The sequence below is a fragment of the Sarcophilus harrisii genome, chromosome 2, assembly GCF_902635505.1.
Source record: "Sarcophilus harrisii chromosome 2, mSarHar1.11, whole genome shotgun sequence".
Classification (NCBI taxonomy): Eukaryota; Metazoa; Chordata; class Mammalia; order Dasyuromorphia; family Dasyuridae; genus Sarcophilus; species Sarcophilus harrisii.
In genome coordinates this window covers 313,940,421-313,953,560 of record NC_045427.1, presented here as the reverse complement: position 1 = coordinate 313,953,560, position 13,140 = coordinate 313,940,421, and the positions used below count along the sequence as shown (strand labels likewise).

At 33.7% G+C, this 13,140-nt stretch overlaps 1 pseudogene; it reads left to right on the top strand.

The window, feature by feature from the left end:
- Nucleotides 1-7,304: 7,304 nt before the first annotated feature.
- On the top strand, nucleotides 7,305-11,002 carry LOC116420991 (annotated as a pseudogene).
- The last annotated feature ends 2,138 nt before the right edge of the window (nucleotides 11,003-13,140 follow it).

Genomic DNA, 13,140 nt, shown 5'->3' with positions numbered 1-13,140 from the left:
AGTTTCTTCTGGTACTCGTGTTTAAAAAGAAACTATGGAAACCAGAAGTAGGAATATTAATTAAGTTCAAATTTGGAATGTTTGTCAGTAGTGGTTAAATGAATTCAATGAAGCAACCTGTTGGGTTGTAATTCAGTGTTTTGTTAGTAACTTAATAGAATGTTGAACTTTTTATAAATTAATAGGTTTCAGTAATCTTATTAAGAGGTTATATGTTGATAAGATTAGCCTTGGAATGTTGTGGGGTTATTTTCTTTTTAAATTTTGATTAAAGAACTAGTATTCATTTTCTTTCAAAGTCATATAATCCATTTGGTATTATGCCTATTACAATTAATGGAAGAAAAACATATTATTAAATATTTAGGGTCATTCATGCCATTTCAACTCAGTTATAACTAATAAAGAATATATATACAAATGTGTATGTATGTTATATACCTATACAGAGACACATATATATATATATACATATATCTCCTTTTAAATTATGCCCTCTCATATTGAAAATAATGAAGATGTCTATAAAGATAAAATATCAATATCAATACAGCTTTTCAGATTAGGCCTTTTGAAAGTTTTCTACTTTATATGAAAAATATATAATGATACTCCTAAGACTAGGTTAATTTTTGTTGTTTTGGGAAGATATCAACATTGCTAAGGGAAAAACAATAATACCCTAAAAAATCAGTTCCAATTAAACAAGAAGGTAAACTCTACAAATAGAGGCTATTAAAAAAAAAAAAAACCTCTAAATTAAACTGTATGGCTTGCTGATTTTTATTATAAATAGAAGGCAGCAGATGGTAACAATGCACTTCTCATAGATGGTAGGAGGGAGGCAGTCTTGTTTTAAGTAATGCTGTTTCTGGGCAATAATCCAAAATGCACAGTAGGCAGAAGTTAAAAGGAAGTGCTTGCTTTTAGGTTTTTAAAATATATCCCTTAATCCTGGGTGATGATTGACAATCATGATTTTGAGTATGAGGTGCCCTTCTTTAAACCGACAAGTTTGATGTTATTTGTATATCTAGTATGGCTTTTATTCAACTCAAACTAAATAGGAGCTCATGCAATTGATTCCACATTTCAGAAGTGATTCCTGGACTGGTCGTCTATTTACAAATGAGTGAGGACACAGTATCCACTGTCATTGTGGGTTTTTTGACATTTAAAGATGCTAAAAGGCAGAGTCAGTATTAATATGATTTTGCTGAGTAAGAATATGACCTGAGCATAACTTTTTTTAAAAATGTAATTTAATTATCAGAAAAGGAGCAATCTATAAGATTATATTACTTTTGATTTGATCATTTAACCATATCTTTCCATTTCCAAGTTATCAAAATGCTGCCCTTTGTGATTTTTGTTGTTGTTGTTATGATATTAGGTCTTCAGTGAAATTTAACTGAATCAAATTCAGGTTTCCGGCTCTGGATACAGGGATTCTAATCAACCTGATGTAACAGGAAAATAAAAAGGTAGTTAAGATTCTTTTACTTTTGCTTTTATTGCTCCTATACTATTTATCTCATACTATTATTGTAAAGCAGATTTAAAAATTCCTATTATTAAAGTATTCTTTAATCAAGTATTCTGTAAATTCTGAAAGACAAATTTACAATCCAGGGAAGAATATTACTAAAAATGAATATAACAATTACCACAAAACACCAAGGATCACTGATTAAATTACTGAAGACTTTTAAAGTGGATAATTCAAAAGCTAACCCTTTCCTTGTGACATGACTAATGGGCAGAAGCAGCTAAATTCTATTCATCAGAATTGCATAAAACTCTATCCCTGTTGTATAGAAACAGATTTGTGAGAAATGAAGAAAAGTTATATATGAAGCTAGGCTGGGACACAGACAAAAGGGCAAAGAGGCCTACACAGAGCACAAGAAATAAATAGTATTATTAGTTGATTTTGCCACGTGGAGAGTAGACGAGATTTTGTAGAAGTTTTATTTTTTTTTCTGTTTCTTCTGCTGTGACATAGACAAACAATATGTTGCACGGGAAAATCCTGAGCTTTACTGGTAGGGAGGTTATGCAGGCTTTTGTTATAAATACTGATTTCTGAATCACATTGGCTGCAGTTTTCTTCTATACAGTGAAGTGACTCTTTGATTTTGAGGTTATCTAGAATGAACTTTAGTTCCTGAACCCCTGACAGTGTCATGATCTTTCAAAGTTCATGATGTCATAGCCTAGTCCATTCTTTGTTCAATATTTCTTCACTAAAAGCAGGAAAGAAATGGACAAAACAAAGACAAAATCAACATTGAAGTCATGTATTTGGCATCATGTTGATTTGAGTAGGGAGAGCAGGTCGCTGGTACCCTCTCTACCAAGATGCTGGCAATATTTATTCCCTCTTTACTTGAATGCAGCAAGGGAGGGGAAAAAATATCCTTTATTCAATCTTCAACCACATCCTGCTCACTAACCAGCGGCATTCTCCAAGGCTCAGTCCTGGGCCTCTTTTCTTATTTATCTATATTCTCTTAACTTGTGGTCTCATGAATTACCTCGGATTTCATCTATATCTCTATGTGCTTGATCTATATACCCATTCCTAGTTTCTCTACTAAGCATATATACTAAGTTACATATCTCCAACTACCTTTCGGACATCTTGAATTGGATAGCTCAAACTCAAGCAGTCCAAAATGAAGATTATTCTTTTCTTCTTTCCCTATATTCCAACACTTTCCCCCTTCCAAACTTCCCCATTACTGCCAAGGGCACTATCATCTTTCTAGTCATTTAGGTTTACAACCTTATTGTTATCTTTGATTTTTTTTTTTTCACCTTGCATATGTAGTCCATTGTCAAATCTTGTCACTTCTACTTTTACCAAATTTCATGATTGTCTCCCCACTGATATGGTCACAATCCTAATTCAGGCTTCATCATTATTACCTAGACTATTGCAATTGGATCTTACCTTAAATCTCTTCCCAATCTCATCTATCCTCCACTTATCTTCTAAAGTTAATTTTTTTTTTTAAATTTGTATCTGATCACATCACAATTTACACCATTGCCCAATTGTCTCTAGCAGCTATTGCCTTTAGGATAAGATATACATGATTCTGTTATCGAAAGACTTTTATAAGTTGGTACTTTTCTGCTTTTCCAGACTTTTTAAGCCTTACTCCATTCTACAAACACTACATTTTAATTTTACTGGCCTATTACCATACCTCAAATTGGAAACTAGATTTCTTGACTTTGTGCCTTATCACTGTCTGTCTCTCATGCCTGGAATGCTTTACCTACTTACTTCTGCCTCTTAGTTTCCCCAGATTTTTGTTTTTAGGCTCACATCAAATCCCACTTTTTGTAGGAGATACTTCCTAGTCCTCACAGTGACTAATGCCTGACATTGGAACTTTAGTCCATATTATTGCTCTATAAGAAATGATCAGCAGGTTGATTTCAGAAAAGCCTGGAAAGACTTATAAGAACTGATGCTAAGTGAAGTAAGTGGAATCAAGAGAACACTATACACAACAACAAGATTATGTGATCAACTTCTGATGGACTTGGCTTTTTTCAACTGTGAGGTAATTAATTCAAAGCAATTTCAATAGACTTGTGATGGAAAGAGCCTTCATCATCTTGAGAGAACTATGGAGATTGAATGTGGATCAAAGCATAATATTTTCACCTTTTGTTCTTTTGTTTCACCTTTTGGAACATAAGGTTTTGCAAAGATGAATATTGAAAATTATCTTTGCATGTATTTTGGAAAATAAAATATTATTTTAAAAAAAGTAAGTTAATATATACTCTGGATCTATCTTGTATGTATCTAGTTTTTTATAACATATTGTCTCCCACTGAGACTATAGGTTTTTTCTTAAACCGTTTTTTGTAACACCAATACTTAGTATAGTGCCTAACATACAGTGTTTTACAAATACTTGTTGACCAGTTGACTGTATTTCATCCTCTTCAAGTGTGTAGGGAATGCTCAAGGTAGACATTCCTACAAATGAACATCAAAAACTAGCTTCTAATGTATAGTCTAAGGTTTCCTGGGAAATTAAAATGTTAAATGATTTTTCTATAGTCACACAAATATGTGTCAAAGGCAAGATTAAAGGCCAGGACTTACTGACTCCATTCCAAAGTGGAGATGTTGAAATTAGATAGGATTTGTAGAGTTTCTTAGGAAATATAATAAAATTAAGTGATTTTAAAAGTTCATTCCTTTCCAAAGCCCCTGATATTTGTCCAGGAATATGCTAATGGTTTACAGAGATAGGATCACCTGTTCAATTTAGTTTAACAAATATTTATTAATGCTCTATCAGTTAAAGACATCATATTGGGTGCTATGTTTGTTCCAGGAGTTGACCTACCATATCTGTTCATTAAACAGAAACCTCCAAAAAATTGTCTAGGTATGACTCATTGTCACAACACCTGTGAAGCCACATTTGGTATGAATTTGACATAATCTGCTAGTTGATATAAAGGTACAAGGTCACATGCTTTTTTATGAATAAACATGTCTTTGCTTCAAATGGACACAAGTCCAATCAGTCATAACGGATGAATGACAACTTCTAGCACCTTTGGTGGCAGATGATTGCCATGAACTGGCATGGGAATCAGGTTGGGTGGGGAAAACAGTTTGTATGACAAATATCCTATGCTTTTGCTGCATAGAATGTTGGAAAACTAAAGAAAAAGGGGAAAACTGCTCACAAATGCGTGGAAATATTATAAAATTATGCATTCTATGTATTAGGTTACTGAAGACAATATAAGAGAGCTGGTTGAGCAGGATGGTTTCAGAGAGACCTGGAGAGACTTACATGAACTGATGCTAAGGGAAGTGAGTAGAACCAAGAAAACATTATACACAGTAACAAGACCATATGATGATCAATTCTGATGGACGTGGCTCTCTTCAACAATGAGAAGATTCAAACCAGTTCCAATTGTTCAATTATGAAGAGAATCAACTACACCCATTGAGAGAATTATGGGAAATGAGTGTGGACCACAACATAGTGTTTCTACTCTTTCTGTTATTGTTTGCTTGCATTTTTGTTTTCCTCCTCAGGTTTTTTGACTTTCTTTTTAGATCTGATTTTTCTTGTGCAGCAAGATAACTTTATAAATATGTATACATATATTGTGTTTAACATATACTTTAACATATCTTACATGTATTAGACTACCTGCCATCTAGGGAAAGGGTGGAGGGAAGGAGGGGAAAAGTTGGAACAGGTGGTTTTGCAAGGGTCAATGTTGAAAAATTACCTATGCATATGTAATATAAATAAAAAAGCTATAATTAAAAAAATAAAAAAGAGAGAGCTGGTTGAAACATATATAGAACTTGAATGGAGATAACAAATGAAAATCAATGTTGGAATCCAGGTAAAGGATGTACTATATGGAAACAATTGGGAGACACATTGGACAGAACACTGCACCTGGAATCAAGCAGAACTCAATTGCAATGTGACTTCCAACACTTACTAACTATATGATTTTGGGCTAGTTTTTTTTTTATCTTTGTCTGGCTCATTTTCCTTATCTGTAATGTGGTAATAATAACATTTACCTCTCAAGTTTGTTGTGAGGATAAAATGAAATAATATTTTTAAAGTGCTTTGCAAACCTTAAGCTCTATATAAATGCTAATTTTTATTATTAAATAGAACAAGATCTATTTTGACTTATTTTTCTACAAAGAGGGAATTTTATTCACTTTTAATTACTGTTTATAGGCAGCTAGATGATGCAATGGATAGAGCTCTGAGCTTGGAATCAGGAAGATTCATCTTCATGAGTTCAAATCCAGACTTAAATATTATGTGGCTGTGGACAAGTCATTTAACCCTCTTTGATATATGAAATGCAATTAAAATTGTCCAAAAAAAAGGCATTCTTATTTTTGTCTTCTTAACACTTGCGTAGTAAAAGGGAAAGAAATGGACTGGTTCTAGTGCTCATTTGCCATTTTTTAGTGTGTGTGTGTGTGTGTGTGTGTGTGTGTGTGTAATCTTCAGCAAATCAATTAACTTCTCTGGACTTGTGTTTCCTCATTTGTAAATTGAGAGCATTGACTCAGATAGTGACTAATATCTTGGCTATCTCTCACATTCTATGATATTTACTTCTTCACATTTATTTAGTACTTTTTAATTACTCAGTTGCCTGTTGGCTACTTCATGTAATACTTTCCCCATCCTGCCTCCCCTCATCATATTTTTTTTCTTTCAGGAAAATTTGTATGTGTAAGCATCAAGGAAAAGAAAGGAAGAAAATTATGAAAGTAGTGCTTTTGTCCTGAACTTTGGCACCATAACTTTAGTTTTCGTCGGTATAGTGGAGAATGCCAATCTCAGAGCAACAAAAACAGATGTGACTCTAGAGCTTTAAGTGAACAGTGAAAAAAGAGTTACTTATTGAATTACAAACTGAAAACAGCCAAATTCAGCAATTTTCCCATTGAGACAGTTGATTTCTCAGAGCTTTGCATGAATTTACTGTATTCTGTTTCTTTTACTTCTGAACTGAAATTGATCCAAAGAGTTGGAATTGGATCGAAAGAAAAGTTGGACAAATAGTTTTTCTCCTTTGACCTCAAATTCAAGAAACTAAAATTTTATTCTGTAATTCCTTGTGTGTCTGCTAGTAAATTTCAATAGTATTAGACCCAGCCAACTAAATTGAATATCACTTCAGACAACTTAGAAGAAAACCCTCTAAACTTCAATTTTAGATAGCCTTTCTGTTTGCTTATTAGTAGGGACAGTTTTAGGAATGATACAAAATTATTTTTTCCTACTTGTTTCTCTTTTGCTGAGTGGCCATTGAAGGAACATTGGCTATAGATTGTTCCAATTTGGATTGCAGTTCTATTTCTGGTTTTTTTAAAGTACTTTGAGGTGACATGGTTTAGTTGGTAGCATGAAACATCTTAGAGGAGCCCAACCCTCCCAACAAACACTCTAGCAAGGATTTAAAGGGCAGTGGATGGAAGAGAAACACTATTAATCTCTCTCATTCAGTTCAGTACTGTACAATAAGATGGACAAAAGTCTCTGGGTGCTGAGAAACAGGACACAAAAGGGGGAAGGTAAATGGGTCCTCAAAGGATGGGAGCTCAGCCCTGATCAATCAGAGTAGCAATTTTAATAGACAGAATGCCTGCATGACACTACATAGAGACACAGGGAGGAGAGGTATAAACACACTTTGGGACCCTCCTACTAGTATACTTGCCAGAGTCAGAAGCAGCACAAGTAACTTGTGTGCCTCAAAGCATGAGTAAAGAAAATGGTCTTCCAGGAGGTTTGAGAGGTGCTCAATCCCCCATACATCGTTGGAGCCTTATCAAAACTATGATTGAGGATGGAGACAATTCCAGGTTAGAAAGTTTAAAGAAAAAGGAGACAGAAATGGAGCTGAGGCTAGAACCTATGTCAGCCCACCAGGAGATGGAGGTAGAAGCCAGGGATTGTGGCAGAGTGTAGCATCTGGTCCCAATCACCACATTTAAAACTATGGTGACAGCATCTTCAAGATGACGAAAAGGATACAACCAGAGAACCTGTTTACTCCATCCAAGAATGGAAGGGGGAACAGAACCTGAGACAAAGTTCTAATCCAGAAACAGGAACAAACCAAAGGGAACCTATGAAGATGTGTTACAGATTGAGAATCCCAAGAGGTAAACCCAGAAGAACAAAATAATTCTACAATAAGTATACTAAGTGAAAACAACAGTTTAGCAACTCCAAGAGTTGCCAAAAGAATTGAAGCAAGAGGTAAAAAATGAATCGAGATTTTTTTTTTTTTTTTTTAAGACAGAGTCTCCAGATGAAGCTGGAAATTGCAGCAGTCACTCACAGGCTTTATCCCACTACTTATCAATCTAGGAACTTTGACCTTCTCTATTTACAATCTGGGCCAGTTTGCTCCTCTCTAGGAGGGCTGGTGGTGGCTCCCACTCTCCAGAGTTCACCATATTGGTGCCAGATTTATTGTGAACATCCACTCAGCTCAGTCTATTGCAACTCAGAACTCCTGAACTCAAGACAGCCATCCTAGTAATAGTAGAGATTATAAATGTGCCTTGCCTTGAGAAATAAAATTGGAAGAATACATAACCTGGAATAAAAAGTGAAAACTTTTGTAAGTAGTAAACTCCTTGAAAAAGAACATTGAGAAAACAGAAGTCTACAATTTCATAAGACAAGAAATATTAGAGTCAAAAGACCAAAAAATTAGAAAAATCTGCTTATTAAAAAAACTGAAGTAGAAAACAAATTAAGGACAAGTTATTTAAGGTTCATTATACTTCTTAAAAATGATAACCAAGCAAAAAATGTGGATAATATATTTCAAGAGATCATAAAATTGCCCAGGTTAATTAGAAGCAGAGAAAAAAGTGAAAAATAAAAAGAATTCCCCTAGTGATCTATTAAAGAAAGAAAAATTAATAATAATGCAAGAATGTGATAGCCAATTTCTAAAACTTTGAGGTCAAACAAAAATATAATGGCAGAAGTATGCAGTCAGAAATAGAGAATTGAAGTTAAGGGAAGCACAGTCAAGACATAATAATAACAACAAACTAGCATTTGCATAGTACTTTAAGGTTTGCCAAATACTTTACAAATATTATCTCACTTCATTCTCATAAGAATCCTGAAAGGCAATATTTGAACTCAGGTTTTCCTGACTCCAGGTCTATTTTTTTTGTGCTATATAAACTGTCATGAATCAAAGAAACTCTTGGAATGTTATAGCCCCAAAGGAAAAAGCAAACAATTGAGAACAATTTATTTTGCAAAAACTAAACATAATCCTACATAGAAAAAAAAAAAATATATATATATATATATATATCTTTAATGGATTAGAAGACTTTTCACACATTCCTGGTGAGAAGACAAGAGCTAGGTAGAATCCTTGAAATTCATTCACAGGAGACAAGAAATTTATAATGGTTAATACATATGCTTAATTCAGAGGGGCTAAATGATGATAAAATGCTTATGTTCTAATTAGGGAAGATGAGATAAGTCAACTTTCATAATGCCAGTCTTCAAGATTCACAAAAGATGTAGAAAAAAGCAATTACACGGCTTATGTATGGTTTGTTCTGGTTTCTAGACTTTAAAAGAGGAAAGAAAAGGAAGGGAAAAAAAATGTTACAGATAAATGAGGAAGAGAGGCAAAGAACTATATAGCTTCACACCTCCCAGTTCAAACTGCTTATCTATAAAATATGAGGGGTGGGCTAAATGACATCTGGTGTCCCTTCTAGCTTCAAATACTTGATCTTATTATAAATTCAAAAAAGGTAAACCCTGTGTGAGTAACTAAACCTTTGATTCATTTGACAATGCTCTTTTTCTATATAACTTATTCGGAGCTGAGGTGGAACCAGCTCATACTGACATTATCAGTGAGAGCATTTATACCTCGGAAATCAGGTATCACTGCAAATTATTTAACTTATCAATTTATTGTTTTATTTATCATTTTGATTTATTGCTTTGTTGATTTTTAGATTTGAGAATGTTAATAAAGCAGATTAAAATTAAAAATGTGTCCTCTGTACATTTTTTTTTAAAAAAACTGATTTTCAAATATTTACCAAAATGCCTCTGAATTTATTCCTTCATCCAAATTTGCTGTCTTCTTACACTTATTTCCCTGCCAGTCAAATATTTCCCATTCACTTTATTTCCTATTACTATTTCCTGTTACTAAGAATCTGAGATATTGTAGTCATCTTCCTTCTTCTTCTTCACCTTCTTATTTTAAAATTTTCTAAATGCTCTTTTGTTTTTTGATTTTACTTCTTATCTAACATTCGATAATATTCCTTGATTACTTTATTTGTAGGGGGATTTTTGCTTCTCAAAGTGTAAATTAAATTATTGTAATTTCATAAAACTGTAAAGGAGATAGAAAAAGAATTATTATTCCATGTTGGTATAAAAATTCAGACACAAATTAGCTAAGGCCAAGCTCACTTTAGTGGCCAATCACAGATTTGGGACTAAAACCCAGGTATGGCTTTCAGGAGTCCATGTACTCTTTTAAGCTGAGTTATGAAAAATGAATGTTGAGCGGGGCACCTAACAAATAGAAGCAAGTAGGAAGAGAAGATAGGAAAAGAGAAAATTGTACTGAAATGTGTTGTAAATTTAAGATATATTGTATTTCTTTACTATCTCCAGTAAGAACATTAAGAACTATAATTAGTAAAACCTAGTATGACTAATTTTTTTTTTTGGCAAGGCAATTGGGGTTAAGTGACTTACCCAGGATCACACAGCTTGGAAGTATTAAATAAGGCCAGATTTGAGCTCAGATCTTCCTGCTTTTAGAGCCAGTGCTCTATTCATTTTGCCAGCTTAGCTGCCCTGAGTAGTCTTTAAAGTAAAGAAACTTAAGATGACAATTGAACTTAGAAGAAGCCACATTTGGAGACTTGGGGAATTGGGAGCACAATGGGTCAAAGTCAGAGAGTGGACATAGTCTTGGGGGTATCAAGAAAAATGATGAGGACAAGAAAAGGAAATATGAATTTTCAGTTATGATTAAGAAAAATAAAACAAAGGGACAAGATTTGGTCAGCAAATTGCCACTGGTAACATCTCAGGCCCAATGCAAGTTAAAATTGTTAAACTGGAGAGAATTTAAAATTATCAAGAATAAATGCAACTAATGGAAGAAAAGTGTGAGGAAGAAAAATCAAAGGTAGATGACCTGGGAGGGACCCCAATGTTTATTAGAGGAGGTCAGTGATGATAATCATGGCATTGCATTGACCTCAGTGGGATAAGAGCAATAAGTCAACATTCTGTCATTTATGGACAAGAATTGACTAGAATTGTATGTTGTCCTCAACCATAAAGTTCATGTTGTGATAGGAGTTCTGATGGATGACATGAATCCCCTCACCACAGTCATAAAAGTGGAGAAAGCTCCACAGGAGACATAGCCTGATTTTAATGTATTGGATAAGGATGTGCAAGAAATTAAACAATCTGAGGAGTTTCCTCTTTCTTATCCTTATATGATGAGGAAATGGGCATTAAATCACCTAAAGGAGTTATTCTTATGGCCTACCTGGAACAGGTTATATCTTATTAACTAAAGCTGTAGCAAACCAGACTTCAGTATTCGTGATTCTGAAATTATATAAAAGTACTTAGGAGATGGGTCAAAATTTGTTCAAGAATTGTCCTGAGTAGCTGAGGCACACTTGTCTTTATGAATGAAACTGATGCCATTAGAACCAAAAGATATTAAACAGAAGAAAGAGAAATTCAGTGAACAATGTTGAAATTGCTGAATTGATGGTTTTGACTCTAGAGAAAATGTGAAAATGATTATAGCTACAAACCAAATAGAAATTTTGGATTCAGAACTAATCAGACCAGGCACAATGACCAGAAATTTGAGTTTCATTCATTAGATGAAAAGACCAACAAACTCATATTACAGATTCATACAAGCAGAATGACTTTGGCAGATGATGTTTAACTTTTAGGTGATAGCTAAAGATGACTTGTGCAGAACAGATATCAAAGCAGATGTGTACGGAAGCTGGTCTGATGGTGATAAAAAAAAATGTAGAATAAAAGTACAAATGAAAACTTTTCTTAAAAATCTAAAAAAAAGAATTACTTTATAAGAAACAAGAAGGCAACATGGAGGCACTTTATCTCTAAATGAACCATGCTGCCTTTATCAGAAATGTTGGGAACTTTCCAGACCCTCTGAAATAATAACACTGGGAAAATTCCAGTAGGTATTTATGAGCAAATATATATATATATATACATATATATATAATTCAGATATATGTGGTGCCCAGTGAACTGTGCTATTCTTTTTTTCACTGTGTTATACTGCATTCCATAATAAACATTCTCTTTCAAAAACCAAAAAGAAAGGAAGAAGAGGCCACATTTGGTGCTTTGTGCATAAAGATATGAGAACTATTGATCAGGTTTATAAGCAATAATTTGTTCACAGCTTCTCTTCTCTTCCAAAACCAATATACCATGAGAATTCCAAGCTCATCCTTTCTACTCTATTTAGTTGTAAAGAAAGATGAATTTATTTAACTTTTATTAATATGCATATTTTAGAATTAATTTCTTTGTCTGGCCAAGCTTTTAGGAAAATGCATAAAGGTCTGGAGACATTCTTTCTGTATGCATCTTAATGGTGTATACAGACAATATGACATTTCTCTGATGGAGACAGAATGTTTCCTTCTGAGGAGAAATGCTTTTTAATTATTGTTTCTTTTCTGTTCCCTCTCCTTGCTGGCAGAATTGGAGAGTAATGAGTTTAGTATAAAAATTATATTCTTGGATATTTAAATAACCTTGCAAATGTGCAGTCTCATTAGGCTGTATAATGTGAATAAAGAAGATTGATCTTATTTACAATTAACTTTCAAATCTAGGAGGCATAGTTCTGAAAAGATAGGAAGACAAAACCTATTACTAATATCCCTAATGGAGGTTACAGACTCTCACACTTAAAGGATGCCTAGAGAACAGCATATAAAAACAAGGAGAGCACAACTTTTTGCTTTATGTTTAGGGTAATCAATTATACTACAGTAGTATAGCATTATATTTTGGAAGAAAGGAGAACAAGAGAACTATGTGAAGTCTCTTTGAGGCAGGGTCAATATAGTTCTGCTCCCCTGATTGACTTTTTCTGAATTGTGTGTTTCCCTGGAGAAATCTTGTTTACTGGTATTTATTGTAAACTTAGTTACACACACACACACACACACACACACACACACACACGGCTTTGTGTCATAAATTAAGTGACAGCTGTTTTCTTGACAATATCATTTGCATCTGTCACTATTTTTTCATGTTGTTAGGGGTTTTGAGACCTTTTCAGTTAGAATGCAAGGGATCTTGACACAGAAGTTAGTCTGATTTTAGAAAAATGTCTAGAGAAGTAAAAATATTTTCGTGTTCATATTTGTTTGATTTTAATAACTTGGCCCTATAATGTCCAGAAGAAAAATCTGTCATTAGATTTCATCTGACCAAAATTTTTGATATGCAGGATGATGCAGGAATTTTTGCAATGGGAGTTTGG